The sequence below is a fragment of the Dinoponera quadriceps genome, unplaced genomic scaffold, assembly GCF_001313825.1.
Source record: "Dinoponera quadriceps isolate SergipeBrazil2010 unplaced genomic scaffold, ASM131382v1 scaffold707, whole genome shotgun sequence".
NCBI lineage: Eukaryota > Metazoa > Arthropoda > Insecta > Hymenoptera > Formicidae > Dinoponera > Dinoponera quadriceps.
In genome coordinates, this window is record NW_014555450.1 from 1,133,942 (window position 1) to 1,156,674 (window position 22,733).

Here is a 22,733-nt window from a genome sequence, read left to right on the forward strand (position 1 = left end):
TTGATATCTTGCTAAAATTACAAGTAAAATGTAAAAATACACACAGAATATATATATCCTTGGACACTGTGTTAATATTGATAGGAAGGAATCTTAATAATTTGTAAGTAATGACGAATTCTTCCAGTTCGCTCGTGCAAGATGTTCGCATTCGTGTCTCGTTTCGCGATCGCTCATTCTGTCGATATCTCGTTGCTCGGTTTAGTCATTTAGTTGAAGGGTTACGGTGTTCACGACGGCGAAAATATTTAAAAGTCGCGGCAAAACGTAACGATTACAAGGCAGTAACATAAACACGTATTGTAATGGGAAGAACGAAAGCGTAGCGAGCGTTCGCGCGGGCATTGCGATCGAATGAAGGTATCGATGTGTTCGATGTGAAGTTTGCGTATAAAGTCCAACGATGCGCCTCGGGCAGCGAGTGCATTACATTCCTTTAATCCGTTTACTTGTTCCACTTTTCCCGAGTAACGCAATTTCATAATTGAGCGAGCGTACGCTTCAAGTGCATGCAAAAGAATGTTGCACGCGTCAGTAACTACCATCGCTTCGCGATTAAGTCTATACCGTTAGAAGAATCGCTATGTATTTTCCACGAAATCGCTCCGCGTCATACCAATCTTTAATCCGAAGGTGGATGATGCTATCTGCGATGCTATCTCCCGCTTTATTGTTCAAGATACTAACGAAATGTGCGAGGAAAATTAAGGTCAAGTGTATTCTGTAAAGATAATGATAAAGATAATACGCGGAAAATCTTTGTATAAAAAAATTATAGTCAAGATTTTGATCTTCTTTGATAAGTTAATCGTGTGTCTCAGTAATGAATAACTGGGGAGAGGGAAGTTATGAAGAAATGTAGTTGAAACTTAGCTTATGCGTACGAGTTATATAATTTCTACGAGGAAAAATTCTTCCAATATCTCTAAGATAATGTCTTGCCCCGAAACAGGGAAATTTAATTAGGAAACTTCCACTTCGAGCAAAATTCAAGGACCTTTCCCTCCCAGGCTCTACGGAGATTAATCAACGATTAATCAGCCAAATTACAGCACTTTCGGGAAAAAATTCATTATGCGATTTCGTTTCTTGGAAATCGCGTTATCGAAAGTGAAATCCAGCATTGAAAAGGATCAATACAACGGACAAAGAAAAACGTTCGCGTGCGGAGCGGAAGGACGTCGTTTTCGCCGATGCGGTGCCGATTTGGCTTTCGTCTCAAGGACAAATTGCAGCGGTTTTAAAGGCCGACCTACCGCAGCCGCGATACATAAGTTGGTCCGAGGTACACGGAAAAAGTTTGCACTCCGGTTATACTTTGTCCAGTGCGCAAACTCGACCGGTCGTTCGACTCGGTGGTCGGTCCTCCCCCTTCGCTCCTCACACCCAACCCCACCATTACTGACTAACCTAACTGAGAACAGGCCCGACATAATCGCGGGCGCTCTCGAGAAAGACGTTCGCACAATTTTGTCGGATGTTACGAAAATGTATAAATATCAAGTCAAATCGACCGATGATTGAAGAAATAATTTACAGCGAGAGCATCTCTGCATGTTGCAAAATTGATAAAGTAAATATATCGCATACAAGGTGACCTAGATTTGGTATCTCCGTATTTTTCGAATAACTAAGTTCGCGAGATACTCGACGATCCTTGGTCTTCCTAAATATTTCTCAGAGGGAATCACGTGTCTCCCACAATTATTTATGGATGAAATGAGTCAGTATCATTATGCAGATATGCGTGTCATCGTAAGCAAACACATATCGTGGTGCATCGGCGTTTCGTTCGAACATCTCGGCGAGCGGATCGATGCCCGCCAGGGGTAGGAAGCGTTCTCGGCACGCGAGCCAACCAACAAGAGAGAAACGTACTTACCGACGAAGCGGCGACGTAGTCGGGGCGTCGGTGGCGGCTGCTTACGGTCCTGCGGAGTATCCTTCTCGCTCTTGCCCACCCTCTTCCAGGCCGTAGCGGCGTTTCGGCGTCTCTGTTCTTCCCGCTTGCGCAGGTCGAGTACCACCGTCGGAAGGTCGTCCAGCCTCTTTCTCTCTCGCTCTCACCCACAGCTCTTCCGTCCTCCTCGCTCACCTTCTCGTGTGCTCTCTTTCACTTCCTCTCCCTCTCTCTCGCTCTCGCTTTTCGCGACGCGTCGAATGGTGGGGCGCGGGTGAACGCGGGTCGGACGACAGTCCTTCCGCGGATTGCGGAGGTCGTGTCGTCCAAGTCTCGTGCTCTCGATGCCTGTCTCGTTATCCTCTCGACGCCAGCTCGGCGTACAGTTCTCGCGAGACGCGGTCGACGTGAACCCCCGCGTGGCGCGGCCGTAGAGTGTACGCACGAAGGAATACCGAAAGAGAGAGAGAGTGAGAGAGAGGAAGAGTGGGGGGAAAAGAGATAGAGACAGAAACAGAGATCAAGAGAGTGAGAGAGAGAGAGAGAGGGGGCAGCGCAGGAAATCGTCGTCGTCGTCGTCGCCGCCGCTCGCTGCTTCCCGTCCTTCGACGAACGCCACTGTCGTGTTGCACCACGACGAACCCTTGTCTCGACTCTCTCGCAGCGTGGGTGCTCGTCGCGACACTGACACCTAATTTACCGTTTCTCGCGCGAGGTTATCGGACGCGACTGTCACGTCGCTCCTTCCCTCTCTTTTTCTCTCTCGTCCGGTGCTCGCGTTGAGAGACAGAGGGAGAGCGCGAGCCGCGTGTACGAGCACGTAAAGAGCGCGCGATTCCTTTTGTCAGTGTGGTGCAACAACCCCGCGTAATCCACGACGAGTGCGATCGATGTTCGAAGCACGACGATCGACTAACGTATCCTGGAATCATGTTAAGACACGTTCAAGTGCGCTGCGACTGATCGATGCGATTAGTCGAAATGACGTCACGTGACACCCTCGAATTTCAGGGTACACTTCGTGCAACTACAACGGCCGAGCGGTCCCATAACCTCGTTGGATCTCAGCGCGTATTCCGTGAGTGGTTCGGCCGACGTCTCGATTAACGACCGAAGGTGTTCAGAATCCCGATGGACCTTTCGGACAAGACGTGCACGAGACGGTATCTCAATCGACGGTACCTCAATCGACGGTATCTCAATCAGCGACCGATGTTCCGCGCGCGAGGAGCTTCGTACGAACGTTCACGCGCCGTTCTCGGCTCTTATCGCGACCCCGTCGAATGACACTCGCTTACCTTTGTCGCGATCCCGACGCGGAGTTTACGTGCGCGAGCCGGCGCGAGGGGACGAATCCGTGAGATTCCTTAATACGTGGGATCCTCCAACGGCTTCGATTTATCACGGCGCGAAGTGTGGAGCGAGCAGCGCGCGCGAGGGGGAAGCGGCTCGACGAATCACCGCGTAGTGGCGCGAGTCACGTGACGCGCTCAAATTCGACCGTTCCCTTGACTTTGAACGACCCGCCATTCCGCGAGAGTCAGTCGAGCCGAGTGCGCGGAGAGGTTAATCAAAAGGCGCGTTTCGTAGCGTGCAGACCGGAGTGAATCATCTCTCGTCTACGAGCAAGTGTCACGTCGCGCGGAGTGTCGCGTTGATTCGATTCCGTGTGACTGCTCGGGAAGGATGTGACTGGATCTCTGCCGGGAATCCTGCGATCCTCCAAGGTGTTCGTCGCGCGCGGCCACTTGCGGAGCTGTGATGACTGTGGGTGAGCACAATGAAAAAGACTTCCGAACGAGGCTTGTTTGTGCGTAAAAAGAGCCGTACGTGCGAGAAACGTAGGGGAATCCAATATTCGTGATATCGGTGATACTCGCAAGCGTTACGAATACCATGATAATTTCGTGGCACGGGAGGAGATAATCATCATGGCGGCGCGGTTTGAGATCGAGATTACAAACGCGAAATTAAGCCGTTGCGCGTTAATGTGCATCGATTGAATTCAACCGCATTATTAATTTCGTAACTGTATCTGGCTGTTAGATCATCGTTTCTACTAATAATACGCCGTTAATTGGCACGTTAAATATCGTAGTAATAATAATAATCATGGTAATTTTAAATTATTTACATATTACGTGTATGAATATGAATATTTATGCTCGAATGAATTAACTTTAAAAGTATAGATTTTGGACAACGTATTAAATATTTTCTATATATACGTAACTTGCTAAAAATGTACAATCGCGGATCGGTGGTTATGTGCTAATTAAATAATACCTGAAATATCTATACTCTCTCTCACTTTTGCACTTACACTTGTATATATTTCCGCTTATATGCTCTTAGAGGGCTAATCCCTAGAGTTAGAGTTAACGTAATTTATCTATCTTGCTTTATTAATGATATCATAAGTGATATTTATTTCGATAAAAAGAAAGAAACAGACAAATATTCTTTCCGTTCACTTCTTACATCACAAATAACTCCATTTAATCCGCGTTTATCTTACACGGAAATTTTTTCGACCTTGGCGAATATTGAGTCTTTCTCAAGGTGAAGATAATTTGCCAGAATATGGGAATTACCGTCTTTTTAATGTCAAGTAAGTCTTCAATCCTAATAACTTAACAAGTGTTTGCATAATTATACGATAGTCATTCGGTACGTCTATCTACAATGGCGATACTATCTTGCAATTTCGCTCGTCTCTAAATATTTATGCATCGCGATCTCGTTCAATAAATATCAAAAATCATGTTTTCATTGCTTGATTTAATATCGCGTATAACATTATTGAATTTTAAATGTCATGTTTATCTGTGACGTCGTCCGTATATCAGATTCGCTTTAACCTTCAACAATGAATCGAAGGTGCTTCTCGCAGACGCTCGGATCTGAATCGTCTGCTATTGTTCCGCGAGACGAAAGGAAAACAATGTTGCTATATGCTTCTTCGTTTTGAACTTCTTGTCGCTTTTCACTAGTCAGATGCGACGGTGTCATATTTCTCAATACGTTTAATTCGCGACGGCAAAAAATCGTACAACACTGCTGTTGCGGAACGAGTATCGCGTAACAGCAAAGAAAACGCACATCACGGATATATGATTTATGCATGAATCGCCGGTTTGTCTTGAATCAATGACGGCAAGAAGTTCATCCTGCTCTCTTCACGGCGGCGTATCCCGGTCGCCGAAGTTCGCTGATTGCGCCAGCGAACTTCACGTCGTCTTCGCCGCCTCATCTAAAATGTATAAACTGCATCAGCAAACTCGTTAAGCACGATCGCAAACAATCGCCATCTTTACGAGCGAACGAAATGTCATAGGAATAGTCGATACTCGTTGAGGAATAAATTGTTGATTAAAAATCGATATGCTAATTCCGCGATGTTCAACACGAAACGGCATTTTCGGCAAATAATGTACAAGGTCATATACCCGGATATTAAGACTATCTTGACTATGATTTTCGGATTCAATATGAAATTGAGCGAAAAAAAGTAAGTTAAAATTAACATGTGATATAGATCGCAAAGTTATAGGACACAATTTATAAATAGCATTTTTTCATAAAGAATCGCAAGATTTGAAAATCTAGCTTTAATTGAAAGACTTGAAAGTTTTCACGATACTCGACGAATCGAAATAATATCCCGATCTCACGGCGCCAAGATCTCCCAACTTTCTCACTCGCTATCGCTTAATGTTTACACGAAAAGTTACGTTACGAGACTTCGATTTATTCGCGGTCGGCGGATTCTTTTTACCGTTTTATTCGCATGCTGCAACTAGAAAGTTCTGCCGGCGTAGGCCGAACCTTTCGTTTCAGTTAATGGTCGCGTGTCTTCGACGAAAAGTGGAGCGAACTAGCGTTTTATCACCCGTCCTGTTTCAAGGTCGTAAACGTTTCTTCCCTGGTCTCGTTCGTGGACATAAGATGTCGAGTATCTCGCTAAAAAAATACCACGATGCTAAACGCGAGAGGAACTCGGAAAGTTCGCCGATCCAAGCGTTGTGTTAACCGTTGTCTACTCTACGAGACTCTCTATGAAAATAAACTTCCAACGAGTTTTTGTTTCAATGAATAAATATTCATATCGCGAGGCTCTAAAATGAAATACCACTCGTTGAGCCGTGAGGCTTAAACAAATTCTAGAACCTTATTTCCTTCCAAAATTAACGTCGCCGTTTCGTGCTTCCTCCAAGGATACAAATCGATGAATGAACTCGAGATGCTTGCGCGACAGTGTCGCACTCGAGTGAGTGAAGTGTTTTCTCGGTACTTTTATGATGTATGATCTCGAGATATGCAGCTTGTTTCGTTGATATTTCGTCTAATCGTAATTGAAAGCCTTCCGGCTGTCGCGCCGGCGTCGCGTGTCCGTTTGCAGCAAACGAAGTAGAAGCTTCTTGCACAAAGTCTATACCCCGTTTCGGTATTCCCGAGGATTAGCAGCCTGTGGAATTTTACTCGTCCGACCAGTAAAATACCAAGGACGCTTCTTGTCCCTTCATGCAGCAGCTACCGACGCGGCGTTCGGCTCACTCGTAGTTTAACCCGCGTACCCCGATCTTTTCGCGCGCACAGTAAGATGCCTCGCCGTAAAATACCTCTGTTTTATTGGAAGCGCGAAGAATTCCACTCGCGACGACGTCGCCGTGGACGTCGCCGTGAAATAGGAAGTGGTCGCGTCTCGCGTTGTAATCTTGCGCAAGGTCTCTTAGAAGTGACGTGTTTTCTCCGAAGTGGATATTGAGAACCGTATATACTGCGGTTATTTCGACCAATCAATGCTGCGCTATAAGCGCGCCATCGAGAATCGAAGGAATATGATTAATTATACGCCAGAGTGCACGTACAAGTGATTTTTTAAATTTAATCTTGACTAAATTTGAACCGGATCGAATTTTATGCATTGCATGATTCAATTACGCAAATGTGTTTATTTACGAAAGAGAGTCGCGATGGAACTTACGGTGAGTTTCAATTCAAATTCAACGGAAGGAAATGCGCAACTTCCGATGTTTCCTCCATATTCGATGAATTTCTCGAAAGTCTCTCCATTCTCCTTATGAAAGTTTTACGCTGTCGCGTATTTTCTGCCGCATATTTGGAAGATGCACTTCTGTCGATACCTGTTTCAGTGCATCTTCGCGCGCGCTTACGCAGACGTGTCGGGATCCAGCGTGACATTCGAATACTCGTCTACCCGTTTCTTTCGCAACAGCTCGGATATCTCTCCTCGACAGGTGGGATTCTTTGAAAGTGCTTGCATCACGAACCCGTAAAATAGCCGGTTTTTATCAATTTCTCGATGATATCACGTATCCGAGAGGGAGAGAGAGAGAGAGAGAGAGAGTAACCGCGACCAGTTATCAAGGAAGATAATACCATCACGTAATACAATTCAATTATCTCGAAAACGCAACGACCTAATAACGATAAATATTGTTAATTTATTATATCGCAGTCAATTTATTTAGCGTTTGTTCCTTCGTGATTATCTATTAATTATTGGAAAATGTTTTCCCTATGAATAATAATTTTTAATTATTATATTCATGAGGACAGAGCGATGTTAATTAAATCAGCGTAACGCGCAAATTAAATGAAAATTACAAACGTGAAATATTAAATTCACGCACGCGCTAAATTGTCCTGTTGCTTTAAGTAAACAAAAATCTTCCCATCGCCGTGAAATTAGGTTTCGAGCGCATGTTACCGTTTCGAAATGACCGATTCAACCAACGCCTACCTTTCGCTTACCAAAAAGAGAACGGGCGGCAGAACATTCCAACTCTCCTCCAACTCGGACGTTCTCTCGCTGCGTTTGTTTTGAATCCGTGCACGTGGGTTCCGGCGTGTGGAACGCGTTCGTTCCGTCGCTCAGTGGGCGGAAAGCGGAAAAGAGAAGAGGCTGATAAGAGCGAGTCATTGACGAGGGAATTTGTGGAAAGAAGCACCGTGCGAACAAGAAGGGAAAGCTAGAGAATACTCGCTAACACGACACACCGGGCGACGGAGAGGGAACGAAGCGTGGCAAAAGTTAACGGTATATTAACCATTCATCCAATTAGCGGGGATCACACGCGGTTATGCGCCGATGGAAACTGAAACTGGCGTGACACGTGTAGGACGGGAGACGGGATGAGAAATTGCGAGAGAAAGAGGAAGGAGAAGCTTCCGTTTCGTCGCTGAATTACACGCGAGCTTGAAGCCGAGTCTCGAGACTCTCCCGGGCGAGAGTGACGAGGCGAATTGACAATTTTATGATCGCGCGCCGGCCCCGCCCGTCTCTACGATCCCGTTCCTTCGCTCGAAAATCCGTTTCGCGGCTTTTTTTACATACGTGGAATATTCCATGACGTCAGCTAGGTTCTTTCGTAACATCGCGCTTCGAAGATAGCGGCGGGTTGCGCGTATTCCGTTGCTGAAATAAGACCTGTCGCCGCGATTTTCACCTGGCCGAATGTCACATTATCATTTATCCTTGACGCGACGTTAACGTTCGCCGCTGCGCTATTATGAAGCGTATTGCTACTGAAGGAAACTAGAATTGTTCTCTGTGATTGGTCGTAACGAGCGTTACGTAAAATTCTTTCCTTCGGATGGAATCTCTTTTCCTCCAATTCTCCTGAGAACATATGTCAGCGCGACTTAATCGGATACACGAATAGATAATTACATACTCCGCTGTCGTGCATCAAATTAGACTCATACGCGGCCTCGACTTTCACGTGACCACGTACTGCCTAGCATTAATTCACTTTATTTCCTCTCTTCTTCTCTTTTCCCCTCTTTCTTTTTTTTCCTTTACTCGAGTAAAAGAGAGCGAGGGAGGTACGAACAAGAGTGCATTTAACGAACAGGTCGCGTTCGTAGTTGCCAAGTCACATGTCGTGACCGGCTTTACACGCGGAGTCTCAGAAGTGATGTACTTTTTCCGAATGTATCTTAGGAGCTTAACTAAGAGTAACAGTGATTATTTCAACGTTGATGCATTAATATCGTGGAATATCAAAGAACTTGGGGAGATCTCGAAAGTGTAATAGTTGACAATATCTTGTTCTTCATTCGACTTTGAGTGTGGACTTTATTCTCGAATTTTAATTAAAGATTTAGACAAAATACCGAATACTGCGAGAGACAATGGTCCCTGAAATTGAAAGAAAACTGTTCGTTACGTACACTCCAGAGTACTTCTCCCGGAATAAGATCTCTGTGCGGTCAAGTTGTTTTTCTGTCTTCCATCGAATCGCGCTCGTGTCTCTGCACGGCGAGATCTTTTTCGTAATTGGCAACTTATGTGTTTATATTTTCCATTTGTAGTACGGTGCATTAGCGATGCGCGATGACGTAGGTGGATAAAAGGAATTCGAATCGACGATTACGCGTATTTACGTGCGCCGCGTTCGATAGTGTTCGCGTTGGTTTATTTGCGAATGGTATAGCGCGGCGCATACAGGATCGAGCGTTTTGCGAGTGTTTATCGAAGTTTTTACGTGCGATAACGCGCGTTACACATACAAATATTCCGGTATCCCGTTGCCGTGGAAATGGTCAGCGCCATTCTTTTTACAGGATATGATAATCTACTTCGTGATCTAAATCTGATCGTTAAAATGTTATGATCCTTTCTGCGTATATCACGTGTCGAAATAACGCTCGCCGAAACAGTTTGCTATAACGAGTGTTTTGACTACGCGATTCACACTGTAGGTTCGAATAGCACGCTTCGTATATACCATTTTTCCGCCATTTTGGGATTATATTGAGGAATCTTGTTTCGTTAAGAATTTTATGTATTAATGGATTCGTTGATTTATTTGTCATTGTAAAGTACATTCATGCATAAGCTTCATCATGTAAAACGACGAATAAGTTATGCATCTCTCCGCAGGTGAATTATCATATATTTAATGAGATTCCGTTACATCCATATAGATGTGGATCGTACACCCGTAATGTTCATAACAAGCCTCCTAATCAAATATCCAGCTTTCTTGTTTTCGTAGCGCGACGCGAATCGCGTTGTAGCCATCGATTTTATTCGAAAATACCTGGCTAACGTATATCATCATGAACTTGGCAGATTAATGTTTCTGCGCTCGTTACAGCAAACGTTTATACCTTTGTGTATGATTTATGGCATACGTTAGACATGGTATTAAAACGACTTACGATCCTATCGTGACACCGAAACCGAAACTATGTATGTAGTTTTGTCGCATCGAAGGCAGACAGGAATGAATTGGGGGTGATTAAAATGCATGCATGCAGGTTTCCGAATTCCATTGGGTCTTTTTTTTTTTTTAAGAACAATCCTATTTGGTCACACATACACACACACACTATTTTAGCGTTTTGATAGATAGAAGTAAAACTTGTTGACTCAATTCCAGATTATTATAGGAACAAGTAGAATATATTAAGTTTTAAAAGTATGTGTGCCAATAATTATAAATGTTTCCTAAATAATCTGTCGACTAACTGTTGCGAGCTTTTAACATTATCAGAACCGAATTATTGTGCACACATCACAAATAATAATGTTATAGCGGAATTATTTTGTTTAAATCCTTCCGCATGTGACGTAAATAAATCCGTTTTTTAAAACGGATTCTTCTTATCTTTCATCACGTTGTTATCATCGCTTGAAAGCCAGTATTAATTATCTATCGTTAAAACTACCTGTTCCGCTCGATGGGTTAGCCGATTCGCGATAAAAATTCGTTTGAGATCTTTAGATTATGTACAATGCCGTAGTTCGGCGCCTTTGAAAGCCGAAGAGAAAGGCATACTATAGACAGCAGAAAGATTGTCTTTCTCTCTCTCTCTCTGCCGCTCTCGCGCAGATATCATCGAGATATCGCCTAGCAACGAAAGCTGATAGCTTCCAGTGAATCGATAGACGCCCTGTAATGCAATATATCGGATGGCACTCCTCGGCCTTCGGCCTATGCTCGTTCGCCCTGTCTCTGCGTCTCTCGCTTTCCCTCGCCCTCCCGCGCCGTCTCGTTCCCTCTATCGCGCCGCTCTATGTACTCGAGAGTCCATGTACCCCTGCCCTTGAGTAAATACATTTATTCCCCTCTCACACCGGCGCGCCGTACTCGCGTACGTGTGTGTACGCATGCAAATTCGTACGCGACATGCGTTTGCCCGTGAGGCGTGAATCGAACGCAGGAAGTCAACCATTGCAGGCTACAGCGAGCTCCGCTTTGACCACGGCTACGGCGAATTTTTCGTCTCGAATTGACTCGCTACTCATTTCGAATGGAGATAAGTTTACAACGGCTGCGCGCGAGCGCGCAATTAATATACGAAGACTTTCTGAACGAGCACGTCGCCGAATGGCGGAAAAAGTGGAAAAAGCGGAGTTAATGGGGGGAAAAATTTATGCGCGAAAAAAATGTCATTTATTCGAGAGTCATGGTTGGCGTGACGTTTGGTCTATATTTGAAATCTTCGTGTGATGGAAATATTCTGTATTGAACGTGACGTCCAATTTCGACCGCAGCTCCAATCGACCCTGCAAGGTTCGATTTTTTTTTTAATATTCGTTTTAATAAGCACATAGGATATTCCAAATCAATAGAGACAAACTTTGTGAGGGCAGATTGAGAGAACAACAAAATCTACAATTTTGCGAACAACCACGCAAAATGGTACAGAACTTCTTTGCTCATCTCAATCCGTTCTACACCCTCACGAAGTTTGTCCCTATTAGCCTGAAGCATCCTATATGTTTAAATATGGAAACTATACGTGTGGTCGTGAATGTTACTTGTACATGCTGTATTTGGATATCCATATGCTGTATATGATACGTTATACGTATCAGAATGAAACAAACAAAGCTCGACATTTCATTCTATTATTATTATATTGATTAATCAATTGAAATTTTAGCTTGTTATATTGTAATTTGCATTGGAGCTCGGTGTGGCGAATCTTCTCGCGAAGGAGACTTTTGTGTAACGCACGACGCCTTCGGGGCGTAAAATCAGTATCGCACCAACACGACTATGCGAATACGTGCATGTGCTCGGGCGTACGTTTATTTTAGTAAAAAAAAAGCGTTGATCGATTTTTCCGTCGCCCGAATTGGCCGATGCAACGTATAACGATGCATGTTTCCGTGTTCGCCTGGGAAATTACGCTTTTTATCGCGCCGTTTCCTCAGGCATCTTGATAGTACTCAGGAATGGTTGGTATTTTCTCACACCGTTGAATATTCGTCATTCGCTGAAGAAATTTCATTAAAAAGGAACGAACGGGTGTCGGTTTACGCGCGCACGATATACGAGCTCTTGTAATTATTATATTACTTTCGTACAATGAATCCAACATTACTGGGTGTTTTCGCTAAGGCAGAGTTGATTCAGAATTACGTGATAATAACAAACCCGTCGAACGAATCGTGCCGTTAACGCTCGATCCGTGTGATCCGAAGCGCGATCCGCCACTTGGACGTTGTTTGATTTCGTCCTCGGGATGTTCCGCGCGATTTACGCGCAACACGCCGAAGTACGAGGCGTAATATAACTCCGTGGATTTATTCTACGTCACGTTCGCCTATCCCATGATTTTATGCATGACTATGACGGTCCATGGCGTGCTGCAACGATGCTGCTGTTTAGCCGTCGTAGTGACGGGTGTGCTAAGTTGTATAAAGCAAAACTTGCTCGTGCCGAGGACTTACCGATTCACGTCGTGCATGTTGTTCGGATAGTGATATCGTAAATCGCGAGGGACTGCCGAAAACATAGCCGTCACGAGTACCTATTTCTTCTCGTCAACGAAGGGATGTACCTTTTTATTTTTTTATCTCATCATCTGAGAAATTGTGCCGATTATAAGGGTATAATGCAATATATATATATAAATAACAAGGTTCACTTATTGTTTTTTTTTTTTTAAATAATAGAGCGCCATCCCTTAATCTACTAATCTTTATCTGAGTAGTATCAAGTAGAATCAAGTAGTCTTTGTTCAACAAGTTTGATACTTTAATTTCTGAAGGAAAAAGGGAGAAGAGGGGAATTCGAAATTTGCATATTACATAACTAATACACAAGTTTTAATACCTCTATATCATACGTGCACAACTCACCGAATATGCATTAATGATTCCCCGTGACGCACCGCGCCGCAGTGGTGCAGGGTACACGGTGCGTTTGCGCGCGTTGCGGTGCGTAACACCTCCGCTCAAGATGGTTTGATGGAGACGACGACCCGGGTCTTAGATACCGTTTATGGATCCGACCGCGCGTCGTCTCCCTCGGCAGTGGTGCTCGTCGGGTCGGGCGCGTCTCTTCGTTGCTGAGCGCAATACGAGTTTCCCCGTCGCGTACGGACTTATTAGGACAACACACTCTATCCCTCCTCGGCGGGATAAAAAGAGGAGAACGGGAAAACGTTCGCTCGTGTACGCGCGCGCGCGCGGAACTTTCAGCGAGAAATCTCGCTCCACGGGGAAAGGAAACTTCTCACGATACGTCGCCGTTGAAAAAGGCGAGAAAATCGGTTTACCGGCCGCGCCTCGTCGGTAACGACTTATTTCATCAGGGTGGAAATTCGATAGCGCGGACGATACCGCGGTACGTCCGACGTCGTCTTATGATGCTTAATTATCGCGGCGAAGAGGGAACGTATTCTCTGGCCGAAGCTCGTTCTCGCCTTATGCTCTTTCGAAGCTCTCGGATTCGTTCTCCGGCATCTGAGAAAATAATGGAGGACGATTGTATGGTCGCGCGCGATCGTTGAGATTAAATTTTACGCATTTCGCAGACACGTTGCGGAAGTTCCTTTCACTATGGCGCAAAGATTCCGCCGTCGGCAGAAACAAAGCAACAATAATTTCATCCGTCGCTATCGCGATCGCGTTCGATATCTCGCGATATCGGGAAAAATTGTGCTTCTCAATGTACTACTGACGGAAGACTTTTTTTAGATTTTGGATTTAAATTTAGAATATGCCGGTACAGCGACGGGACAAACTAATACGGATTAAACCGGTCCAATTTTATCCTGCAATAATTCTGCAAAAATGCCATCGCTCTCCCCGGTATTTTTACGTTTTGTGGACTGGTAGCGTGGTGTACCGCGCTGTATATATACGTATATGACGAGAAAAGAATCAGTAAAAGAAGCGAGATTTAATCGCGATGATGGTGCAATCTTTCCCGCGTTTGCTCGTAATTACGGCGGACGTGTATGGTGGAAGGAAGTGGCGATGAAAAAGCGAAATAGAGGCCGGAGAAGAGGTTGTCAAAAAATACGGGAAAACGCTGCGAAAAGCCTGTATACTTTACAGCAGGACGAATTTTCCGGTGATGTATCGTTACTGTCGGTCGTTTAATATGCAATTCTCTCATTGCAAGGTAGATAGCGGAACAAAGAGAGAAAGAGAGAGAGAGAGAGAGAGAGGGGTTTTTTACATTCCATGTTCTTTAAAAAATAATGTTTAATAATGGTAATATGGTTTGGCACGGATTCGTGAAATTTATACGATGTTATCTCGCATCTATTTTGCATCTCGCTCGGTTTTACGAACGGAGAACGTAGCGTTTCGTATTATTATGAGTGCGCTGCGTCGATTTGCATCGTTTATCAAAGAAAACTCTCGTTATTCTTTTACCAGCTCTTATCGTTTGATTCTCCCTCTTGAGGCAAGTTGATGAGCGCGACGTGGTTCTCGATGTCTATATCGTCCCATCTGCCTCCCCCTTCCTCTCTCTCTCTCTTTCGTTTGTTGTCAGGATGTTTCTATAGTCAGGGGATTTAGCGACATGGCGAGACGGTAAACTACCAAACGCGAAAAGAAAACTTAAAGCAGAGATATTTTATTTCGTTGACCGTCTTTGTCCTGGTTCAATTGCACGTTTTATTTCCTCGACTAGTCATTTATAGGGCGAAGTTCGCGTCGCGCGGATTTTCATCACGACGAATCTATTTACTCTCGAACGTACTATCGAAGCCCTCCATTTACGTGGATTTATAGTTCTGTTAGGAGGCTAGACGAATGGCGGCAATCTGGGAAAGAAAGAACCACGATGGGCGGGCGGTGGCAATGACTCCTTGCTTGCGGTAATCGTGTGCCGGCTGCTGGCTCGCACTTTTGTTTCGTGGTTTCTGATTTATCGTACGGCTTGCGCGCGAGGGATGCCGTTTCCGAAATTGAGAAAAATAAAAACGAATAAGGAATCTCGGCGACGGTCTCTTGAGATTTCGCCACTCGCAATTCCGGGGTGGTCGAGTATCGTAACTAACATTTGTAGTTTATAATATACGGATTGCGTGTTCCAAACTTCAACGATCAAATGGTCAAGGAATATTTGGGTGAACATCCACGGATCTCGGATCGTCATTGGTTCCTTTTGCTAATCATGTATCTACGATAAAAGTTCTTATCATCTATTATTTACAATCTACAGATTATATTTAACGATCATATAAAACTTAATTGAATCCCGAGAAGTATATCGTGCGCGATTCGCGAGGAAGCGGCGGGATATGAATCGCCCACGGACGTTTTGCGATTATTTCTGCAGTTTTCCGTGGTTTCGTCGCGAATGTTGAAGATTATCCGGGAATTTCTGCCAAGCGACGCGTGAAGATCTCCCCGATTCAGCCTGCTCCGTAATAGTAGCCGGGATCACCCGTAGGCCAAGTGGACCTTTTAATTCCATGACCCCGTTCCACGGTGAAATTAACTTTTCCTCTAATTTTGCGCGGCCTGCGAAAATAATACGACATACGTGCCGGGAAGATAAGCCCCCCTCGCTTCTGTTCTCTCGCTCCATCCTCGCTATCCGTTCCATACGCTCTCCCACGGCCGGTGTCGCGATTTCATATCAGATGAGTCTGCAGGGTTAACAGGTGACCTCGGCTGGCGCACATTTCGAGTGTAATTAATATGACGAACGGCTCACTTTACCGTTAAAATAACGCAGTAGGAGAATAATGGGTAGGCCACGCGGGGGAATGGGAGCGTTCATGGTCCCATGGAAATTTCTAGACGCGTTTGTTTCTTTTAGCGTGCATTAGCAAACATCCCTTTGTCCGTTTGAATTGCGAGTGCGAAAATCACTTTATTCTTGCGCAACGATTACAGTAATTATTGTGTCCTCGAATTATTTCACGCCCCTTCATTTCCGAAATTTCAGAGGCTAGGAAGTAAGGGGCACTAGGTGCTTGACAAATTAAATGTTATTGTTGAATTATAATATGATAATGTAAGTTACGTGGAACGCATGGTAATATAAATATCGCCCGTTTGTGTAATTAAAGTGTTAGCAGTAACGTAAAGATTACGAGTAACATAATAACGTTTTTATTTTTTATTTGATTACATACATATATATTTGAAGATCTAAAGGTTGGAAGGACATATAGATGTACTTAATCGTCGCTCTATTTTACTTAAAGCAAAATTTCTTTATTGTCGTCACCATTCGTGTCCGAGTAAAAGTAGTTTTGTTGAATCCAGTGTAAAATTATCTTACATTTTATTAGACGCGGAAGTTGCAGATACAGTTTTGCGCATGTCGATAAATGATTCAGCCATATTGAAGTTTCCTGCCCCCGGAGCGAAGCATTTCCTTTGCCGGAAGTCGAACGCCGATGAACATCGCCAAAGTTCTACTCGGAATGATTATTAATTTACGGCGAGGTGGCCGTATTGTGTTCTTCGTAAATTATAAATGTCGCCATCGCGCGTATCGATCAATAAACAAACGGACGAGTACTTTGGCGTAATTTGGCGTGCTTGTTGGAGAAACAAGATAGGTTATCGACTTTTTAGTAAAGTCAAACATGTCAAATGGTTGTTACGATTATTCCGTTAACTAGCTACGACCATCTTGTTCGTAGGTTACTTCAATTGCGCGAAATATTCTACGTTTTCTGTACGATAAATCGTTGTGCGACAAGTACCGCGAGCATTCTCAGCAATCGATCAATTTGCCTTTCGACAAGTCAGATTGGAAGTGCGTAACGTACAGCATGTCTCGAAGTAGCGTATATTTCTTGCTAACGACAAACACCGCGGTGTAGCGTGTTTCTACTGTATCGGTCAGTTGCATTTCGGCGCATACACGATACGGCTCGGTCATGTTGCAACGTGACTCATTGTATTCTCGACGAATCGATTAAAAATGCAAACAGAACCGCCTAGATGAATTCGGGGCGTAGTTGCCCCCCCCCCCCCCCCCCCCCGTCGTTATTCATCCGCGAGGAATTATCGTCACGTGTAGCCGCACGCGCGTGCGTATGTACAATGTATAATCGCGCAATGTAATGATAACGTAGACACAACGTTGTCCTTGTGCCGCGACGGCTGATTGCAGTTGCAGAGGAAGTTATGTCGTTGATTACTTGCTAGAAATCGACATAATAACCGCGAATTTAGATTGCGGGCAGAATCGCAACGCGCATTTCGCTCGTATTGTGCACGTGAGAACGAGGAGGAGGGAGGAAGGGGAAGAGAGCAAAGTAAAAATGCACATACTCATACTCTTTCAAGGATATTTGCTCGGCTATTTTGCCATTACTCGCGACGTTATGTCGAAAGTTTTCGCCGCGCCGTACCTTCGAACCCGGTAAACGCCGCAGTTACGAGTTTTCATGGTAATTTTCATTTTCAACTGACTAACACAATAGTCACTGTATATTGCATATAATAAACGCGTTATAATGTGCTAAACCTAGCGTGCGTGTAACATACATATCGACTATTATCGTTTGTTGGTTTAAGACAATTTATATTACGAAATATTAGCCTGAACGGTACATCTACACACACGTAAAATTATATAACGTATAATACGTGTATGTATTGTATAACACGTTTACCTTGTAATTATTGTATATTGCATCATACATAACATTCGTTGTATAATACGTCTATTTATCGTCCAGAGATATATTTATTCCCCATTTCTTTTTACAATACATCACTCTATTACGGGCACTTCGTAAATTTTCACATTCGCATTATTCACGTGGTATCCGCGTTTGATGGGACGTCAGCATCGACGTAGCCGCAACACACTTTTGCAAGAAACGCCGGTCGAACCGGCTCGTGACGTACTATTTATAATGCTATTTATAATGCGATAGTAACGAAAAAGTTACGACACAGCCGTCGCTCGTTGATGATGGATCATTCGATGAATCCGTGATGGGTACGATTAGTTACCGGTTGCACGGATATCTTCGTTTCCGAACAACTTGCTCACTTCCAACCTCTCCTCCTCGTCTCCGCTTCCTCCACCGTCGTATTAAAATGCGGCGGCATGATTCTAATAGAAGGCATTACCGGCCCGGGGCTGGATGCAAACACGTTGTAATGTATTCATATTGGCCCACTGTGCTCTACGGACCTCAAAGTGAGGGCTCTTCCCCGGCTGTGATATTTGAATTTTAATGCGAGCCTCACCCGCCGCCGCCGTCGTCGTCTCCCCGTCCCACCCTTCAATTTTCTCTCTCTCTCTCTCTCTCTCCTTCATCCCTCTCTCCCCCTCCCCCCTTCCTTCTTTCCTTTTTCTCTTTCGTCTCTTTCCGGCGTGTCTCGCCCTTCTCCCGTTTTCTTTCCCTTCGTCCCACTCGTCGGCCACTCGAAACCGTCGTGCCCTTTTCGATGTACCCACCTTGGCAACAATTGCTGGATTTCACAATGGTCGTAGCTATCGCTAGAAAGGACTCATCTTTGGCAGCAATCCGAAAGAGATCTCTGTGGGAGAGCGAAAGACGCTGTTCCGCTAAAAGTCCTCCTCGGGTCCATCTCGATTAATTTCTCGTGTAAGATTATTTTTAGATGCGAAGTCTCACTGAAATTCTTATCTACGAACGAAATCACGCAAATTTTTTCGCGCGAGCAAAAATATAAAGCGTAAATATAAAAACTTTTATATCCGCTTAAAAACGATTAACAACATCTATGAAGGCAAACTTTCGGATATCTGTTTACATATATATTGGTGTAGATTAGAAATAGAGATAGAAAAAGATACTTGCGATAAAATAATAAGTCGTACAAACATTGCGCGAGATGAAAATGATTTTTCATTTCGTGTAAAAATAACGTTTCATGTAATAATATCGTGCCCTTCCCCATGGATTTCCCAGACCGCTTAAGATCAGAAGAATGTAATTCCTTTCGCGGTTATTTTTTGAATGCGGCCGAGTATTTCGGGAACAAAAATAGTGTGATCAATGTACGCTGTTGAGCTCTTCGGCCAAGGGAGATTTCCTCGCTCAGATTGGTGCCTATACTTGTCCTGCGAATAATCGTTCCTGCTGGAAGGATTCCTCCGGGAGGAGTCAAGCGAGCCGGGCGTCTTCCACCCTCGAAGGAACCTCGATTCTCGTTATCTTCATTCTCGTTGACTCCTTCGATCCCCAAAGAGGGCGATGCCGCGCTCGCTTATAGACCAGCCTCAACTCCAAAGAGGATGACAAAGTCGACGTTTTCTCTATCCTTCTGGATTATCTCGGCGATGTTGCTGAGGTCGCGAGCGAGCGAGCAAGAGGCCGTCGAAAGCACGGTCGAAACGAGAGGATTAGGCGTTTTTTCCTTTCGTGACGCGGATATTAACTTTGTCATTCGGTGACATTAAGTCTCGCGTATAGCGAAAGTCTCTTATCGTTTTTTCTCTTTATATTTCAAAAATCCTAAAAGCATTTTTTGTTTCAATATTTACCTTTGCTTTTGTGCTATTCGAATGTACCGCCGCGTATTTCGACGGTGGATTGCGATTCAACGTCGAAACAGTCGGTGGAATCCTCTCGCAGATTTTCTGGAAATAATCGACATCGACCCTCGTGAACGACGCGTGGTGAGTTTCTCATCGATGCACAATGACGGATAGATTCAAGCGGATCGAGCTGGCTGAGCGCGATAACAAGCTTAATGTGTTCCGGAACCGGAAACGCGGCCATTGTGCTCCCCCTTCGGTTATCGACATCGTTCGATCATTCGCCAATTCGGAAGCCGCGCATTTAATTATCGCAGTTCTTATCCCTCTCCCGTGGGATTTTCTTCCCGATTAAACGTCGCGACGACCGACAGCGAATCTAATACTTTTACTATTATTGGCTCGATAAGGAGTGATAATGAACGCCGTAAACTTCACTGAAACTCAAATTTTCTCCAACCTGATTTGCTGCGCGAATTAAATTCAAGGAATGCAGTTACAGTAGAATTGGATTATCCTTCATAAGGAACTCGGATGTAACATATAGTCTTTAAATCGTGTAGGGAGACTCGCGAAGGATGTTTTTATCCAATGACTTAAATCAGAGAACAAGAGTAAATTATAAAGACGAAAAGAGCTACGCATAAACGAGAGGAATGTCCTTTTGTTTTCGTGTACGACTTCCTTGTTCTGCGTGGAGTTCATTTGTAATTGTTTCTCTATGCCGAAGTGTACGCGATGTACGTGTTTTCGCGTAAATCGATGTAAAAAGGATGGAAAGGAAGGTAACAGCGCGAGGACGGAACGTCGGAAAGAAATAACGACAGAATAACGAGCACCGGCTTCCGACGTGCTTGTACACGCTCGGTACAACCCGCTCATTATTTTCGAAGTAAATACGTCGTAAAAAGGGTATAGTGCAGCAGGAAAAAAATAGCCGGGTGTTACGGAGTGCTGACTTTCAAACGGGATAGTCGAAACTTTAAAAAGACTGAGTAACAGCTTTCGTTAATTAGGTTGGGCAGAAAGAAATGAGATACTCGGACTTTGAGGGAAGAGAAAAACAAGGAGTGACACCCTCTGTGAGTTTGGGGTCACTCTTCCCTGCTATTCTTGGTCATTTAAAATTACGATGGGAGAATTACGGCCAGAGAGAGAGAGAGAGAGAGAGAGAGAGAGAGAGAGAGAAAGAGAAATTCATCTACGAAATTTATATTAAAACTCACGACCGCACGGAGACCTGGCTATCCTTGTGCTAACAGTTTTCTTATCCGCTTAACTCTAATTCATATTAAATAATTCGTGCTCAAACAGTTTAATAATAACGGGTCGTAACGAATCGTTATTGTGGAATTTAGATCTCCGAGCCGTCTCAACCGAGTTTTGAATCTTTACACAAGTTTATATCGTAAAATATCTCATACATATCTAATAAAAAATTTATATAATTTACGCGCACTACGCGCGTAGTACTTGCGATAGTATAATGATCAAATAAAGCGTGCCTCGGTTCAGACATACTGTCGTTTTATGGTGCCTTCGCATCGTGGAGTTTTAACATCGCCGTCCGGTGCAGTAACTTAACTACAGCTCGTGTGTCGTGCTTCTCCTCTCTCTCTATCCGGAGACTTCCTGCTTTCTCCCCGGCTCCTTAAGTCCTTCTTTTATTATTCTTGGCACTCGCCTTTTTTCCAACTACCGGTATCTATTTACGTCTCCTCCCTCCTCGCTCTCGCACCTCTTTTGCCTGCGCATTTTACGAGATTTCTCTACGGCGAGGGGGAACGCGCGCCCGAGAAACGCATTAACATCTCGCTCAGGGCGACTAATGGGCTTCGCGAATCGCAGGGCATCTGTGTCGCGAAGGTCTCTTACATCTCTCCTCCTGTACGTTTCCCTTATACATACTCATATTCCAACCGAATCGGTGCCTACCGTTTCTCTCTCTAACTCCCCCGTCTCCCTCTTCTCTTTCCTTCTTCCGCGTGACAATACGATACGATAATGTTTCTTATTGCTGATCTTTTCGATAGAGACTCAGGAAAAGAAGGAAGCAGCTGCAAGCTTATAGAATCTTGTATAAGCGAGATCTCTCATCGATTGCTGCGGAATTCAACCGCTCCACATCGAGCGTCGGTTTAGCTTCGCGCTCAATCGACTCACGCTGCGATCGAGAGGTGACGGACACGGTCTTTAATTAGCGCACTAATTACGCCCGCTTTTCCCGGTGCATTCCGCGTCTTCCTTTGAGCGCGATCTTCGCGAGTCGGGCGAGTTGTTGTCCGCCGTTAATTAAAAAGCAACTTCTTTTGTCCATACCGTTCGTTCAAGCAAGTGCGCTGTCTCGTAGCGTCGCGAAGTGCGAACGAGTAGTCGTGTAAACCGGTGATTGCAGTAAGGAACAAAGCGGAGGAGAACAAAGCTGTTATTGTATTCTCGCTACTTCGTTTCCGCCTGTTTTGATGTTTACGGCGGACGGAAAGTGTCTTTTTTTACAAATGCCGGACTTTTAATTACTTTCGCCGAGTACACACCAGCCGTGGAACGTGCAACAAACGATTGTTTCCTCCTTTTCCTTTTGCCTCCTCTCCTCCCCGCGCGAGAATATCGGAGGAGATTTTCTCCGGGTAAGCCGCGTCTAAATACGTGCGCGTGTAATCAAGCACCGCGCGATATCAGCCGTTACATGCGCAGCCGGCGCACCGTCGTTCGCCGGGAGCCCCCGATTGTTCCGACACTGTATTTCATTAAAGGCGGGACTTTACGGAAATAATTCGAGATAGAGAGCGCGCGATCTACGGCAATATCGCGCGAATTATTATCCGCGCGATGCTTCTATTTATAACCCGCGCCGCGCACTCCGCCCGGCTATTTCGCCTCGCGTCAGTCTGGATTTAGCCAACCTACGATTTCCACGGTCTCGTGACCTGCTTCGTCTCTCGCTGTTAACGCCGTCGTGTCGTATGTTCCGACAGGGACACACGGGGTCAGAGACACGAGAGGGGGAGGTAGAAACGGAATATACGCGACGGAACGATTAATTTGCTTGAAAACTTTCGTAATCAGACCGCGAACGTAGTCGCGATAGGGCGTGACGCTCTTAATATAATTTATGCGCG

At 44.7% G+C, this 22,733-nt stretch overlaps 1 protein-coding gene across 1 annotated transcript in view; it reads left to right on the plus strand.

Moving 5' to 3' along the window:
• The first annotated feature begins 3,449 nt into the window (after window positions 1-3,449).
• The window catches only part of LOC106744283 (alpha-mannosidase 2), a 145,879-nt gene continuing 126,595 nt past the window's right edge, over window positions 3,450-22,733 (plus strand). Inside the window, exon 1 of the mRNA XM_014618924.1 lies at window positions 3,450-3,671. The gene's annotated coding sequence lies outside the window, so the exon portion shown is untranslated. The remainder of the gene's footprint in view (window positions 3,672-22,733) is intronic.